The sequence below is a fragment of the Dasypus novemcinctus genome (assembly GCF_030445035.2).
Source record: "Dasypus novemcinctus isolate mDasNov1 chromosome 12 unlocalized genomic scaffold, mDasNov1.1.hap2 SUPER_12_unloc_4, whole genome shotgun sequence".
NCBI lineage: Eukaryota > Metazoa > Chordata > Mammalia > Cingulata > Dasypodidae > Dasypus > Dasypus novemcinctus.
The window spans coordinates 206,430-210,676 of record NW_026688132.1 but is presented as its reverse complement, the minus strand read 5'-3'; the positions used below and the strand labels follow the sequence as shown (position 1 = coordinate 210,676).

Sequence of the window (4,247 nt, the reverse complement as noted above, 5' to 3'; positions counted from 1 at the left end):
CTGTGGGCAACCAGGCATAGGGCTTGTCTCTCATAAAATAATCAGAGAAGGAAATGAAGAGCTGCTTTATGGATGTTTGCATTTCTTTTTTTTTTTGTCAATTATGGTAAAAGAGAGACAATTAAGTTTGAAAGGGTTTAAATCAGAGGGGAAAAAGGGAGATTATATGGCACACTTGTTCTATGACACCTGCAATTTCTACAAGTATAAAGATAGATAGTTTTATTAAATATAAGGACAGTACAGGTACAAACGAACACCTGACTTCTTCTACAAGGTGACATTATGATAAAATATATACATATATACACACAATTGTTAAGGGTGGCTTGCCTGTTTCACAGTGGTATAGTTATTTCTGGCTTGATTGCCTTTTGCTTCAGAGTCTTTCAGTATAATTGCAGCGGTGTTGTCAGGTAGCATGGCAGAGCTGTAAATGTGGGCAGCACATCTGAGACGGGTTTCAAAAGAAGATTCCCAGGCCCACCAGTCCCGAGTCTAGCAAGGCTGATTAGAGGCACCGCTGCAGAGCAGGGAGCTAAGAATGGATTCTCAGGTGCTCTTGTACTGGTTCTGGACGCTGCTGTATATTTACAATGTGGTGGTACATTTGTGGCTCGTTGGGTCCTTCCTGGTGGATCTTGGAGATTCATATCATGAGCAGAAAGTTTTGGTGGTGGCACAGATGGATGAGACTCTGTTTGTAGAAATTTCAGAAAATGTTCTGAGAAAGAACTATGAAGTACACGCTGTCGACTAGGTTTCAGAGATGTATTGGGAACACTTTTTGATCCTCCTCCAAGCCAACCACTCATCCACCTGGTAACTGCACCCTGGCCATCAGTGAACAACTCTTCCATTTCCTCCTTTTTCATACCCAGACTGCTTCCCATTAATCTTAATACCTCAGAACGCTTGGTTTTTGGTGCCTGAAAGTATCTAATAAAGAGCTTTCTCATTAGGACTTTGTCCACTTTTCCTTCCGTGCTCTTTAGTACGTTCGTCAATTTCTTTTGTACCTCATCCAGCCTTTCTTCTTGGTATGCATTTTGTGTTTTAAGATTTTTAACTTGTTCTTCCTTCAGAGTTAACTGTTCTCTCAGTCTTGTTGCTGAGTCCAATGCAGCATTCGCCTCATCCAAACGTTCCTGTAATGATGAAAGTTTTCCTCCCAGATTTTCTGCCTTTGTCTTCCATTCCCCCAGAAGGTTGTTTTGCTTTGCTAGTTTGGCAGAATACATGGCTTTTTCCTCTTGCTGGAAACGGTCTAGTACCCCCTGCAGGTTGGCTAAGGAGAGAGCATACTGCTTTACTTGTTCTTGTGAGATGGAAAGCTGCTGTGCAGTTTCATCCCTCTGTGCAGAGACTGCATTCAGTTGGAGCTGCAATGATGCTACCTGCAAACTGGCTTGACGCCTTGCGTCCGTCATTGCATCAGAGGATGAAAGTAGCTTGTCTTCCAGTGCTGTGACTTTCTTTCTTAGGCTGTTCTCCCTGTCTTCTGCAGCCAAAGCTTCACGAGTAGAAGAGTCTTGTGATTCTAAAACATGCTTATGCAGGCTCGCTAGCTCCCAGTTTAAGTGTAATTCCTTGGTATGTAAATGTTGTAGCTCATTCTGCAGGGCACTGTTTTCCATTTGTTTCTGTTTCAGGGCCAACAGGACTTGATCTCTCTCCTGTTGAAACACAGCTGCCTTCTCCTGCATGGATTTCACTGCATTTAAAAGCTGATCTAACTCCCCAGTCTTGTCCTGTTCCTTTCCTTTGAGTAGTTGTTCCAAAACAAGAGCCTTCTCCTTCATTGCCTGGCACTCAAACTCCCTTTCTTGCAGCATGATTGAAATCATGGTATTAGCCTCTTGTAATGCTTGATGTTCTGTTTCCTTTACCCTGGATGTTTCTGCTATTTTTTCATTTTCCTCTTTCAGTTTAGAAATGTCCATTTCTAAAATTAATATTCTCTCCTTCAGGTTTGTCACTGCCTGCCTTAAAAGTTCATTTTCCTTCACTTTGTTAGTGAAATTCTCATTTAACGAAAGGAACTTGGCACTGTTGGCTTCGATTAAGAGGTCTTTTTCCTTAAGTAACTTTTTAAAAACATCTTGTTTGTCCTTTATCTCCTTAACTTCTGGATCATTTTGTTCATGTTCTTTTCCTTCTAGCTCTGGGGTGGCAGCAATTAAATGACATAATCTGTGATTCTTTTCCTGTAGAGTTCTGATTGTTCCATCTTTTTCCTGCAGTGATTTTCTTAACTCTTGTAACTCTTGTTGAAGTAATTTAGAAGGCTCCCTCAGTACATCAGATTTAGTGTCCCTAAGAGATTCTGCTGACTGTGAAACAGGTGATGGTCCAGAGGAGAGCTGTGGTAAAATGATATCAAGTTTTCCTAAAAGAAGATCCTTGGTGTTGCAAAGCTGCCCTAGGCTGTGCTGAACTTGTGCTAATTTCTTCCCAAAATTTTTGAGTTTGCTTTCGTTCTGCTTGTACCGTTGGATTAGTTCAGTACGCTCTCCTTGGAATCTACAGTTATTTTCACTATCAACCAAAACCTGAGCCTGAATTTGATGAAATTCCTCCTGTACTTGGGTTGACTCACAGTGTATGTTTTGTACTGTGGTCATCACTTGCTGTTTCCACCCTTCCATTTCCTTTACTTGTTGCTTTAATTTATCCCGTTCCTGCAGTATCTCCTCAAAGTGATGACTGTTAACACCTCCGTCCTCGTTACCAGTGCTGGATGCATGTAAAACAGTCAGTAAAGTCTGACATTTCTGACTCAATGCATCTATTTCAATGTCTTTTTCTCGAATGATATATGATAAATTATGCACAGTTTCTCTAAACATATTCTGGTCACTACTTTCAAATCGAGTGCACAAGGTTTTATTTTCTTCTTGCAGCTTCCTAAGGACTGCTTCTTTGTCAGAGACTATGTCCACCATTTTGTGGTATTCTCTTTTTAGGTGGCTATTTTCCCTAGTCCTCTCACTGAGAACAGCTAATACGTGTTCTCTCTCCAGGACAAAGGCCTGCATTTGCTGTTGGAGATAAGCAGCATCCTGGGTGTAGGGAGCTGAAGAGGTTCTTGCATGAAGAGCTTGTATTTCCGAATCTTTCTGCTGGATTATGTGAGTTAGTTTCACAAGCTCCTCTTTGGACAGCTGATCAATCTGCTTTCTTAAAGAGATATTCTTTTCGTTTAGAATTTTAATCTCTAATTCCCTTTCTTTTATCCCCTTTACTAACATTTCAATTTCACCTTTAGATAAATCAAGCCTTTCACTTCCATATTCTATTTTAAGGCTCTCAGCTTTCTTTTCAACAGAAATATCCAAATTCTCTGTTTGAAGTCCCTGTCTTCCTTCCTGCATCTGAGTTCTGACTTGTTCAATAGTGTCTTGCAAATTCCTTGTTTCCTCATCCTTCTCTAAGCAAAGCTGGGCCTGGGAGGTATTCATTTGCTCATGCTGGTATTGAAACTCATCCCTTTCCTTTTTGTGCTCCTCTAAGAACTGAAGCCGTTGAATCTTACTCTGGTTTTGATCTTCAGTTGTCTTTTGATGATGTTGTGTTTCCTCTTGAAGATCACCCTTTACCATATACAGTTGAGATACGTCAGACTCAGTGGCTGGCTGCAGATTCTGCACCTGCTCCTGTAGCACAGTCTGTCCTACTCTAAGATGACTGATGTCTGCATCTTCCTCTTGTAATTCATTTTGGTAACTTGTAGATCGCTGCTTGTCTTGAAGCTGTGAGGCTTCATGCTTCTCTTCTAAGCCTGCACAGTATTTAAGTCTCTCATTCACTGATTTTAAGGTTGAATGAATGGATTCGCTCTCCTCTCTGCTCGAGTTAGGTAAAGCTGCTTCCACGTCCTCCATGCCTTCCTTCAGCTCCCCTCTTGTCAAGTTAGACCTCTGTCCAGTGAGAGAAGCCAGGCTGCCCCTCCATCTGCCCAGAGTTTGTCCCAAGCTGGAGCCGAGGTCACCAAGCCAGGACGACATCGCTGTGGGTCAAGGACCTACACAGTCTGCTGTGAGTGAAGCAGCCGATGTGGTCAGACTCTCCCACCAAGTGTCCTCCAACTGCTGCCTTGACGGAACTAGTCCAAATCTAAGCACTCAGGATTCCACAGCACAGTGAGGGGTTGCTGGGCAACACCAGGTTCAGGGGCTCCCCCTAGCTGCCCGGCTCTGCCCAGAAACACCAAGACCTGGCCTGGGACTTGACCACAGGCCTCCACC

At 42.6% G+C, this 4,247-nt stretch overlaps 1 pseudogene; it reads right to left on the bottom strand.

Annotated features, from left to right (window-relative positions):
* Window positions 1–213: 213 nt before the first annotated feature.
* On the bottom strand, window positions 214–4,007 carry LOC131277417 (thyroid receptor-interacting protein 11 pseudogene; annotated as a pseudogene).
* Between the last annotated feature and the right edge of the window lie 240 nt (window positions 4,008–4,247).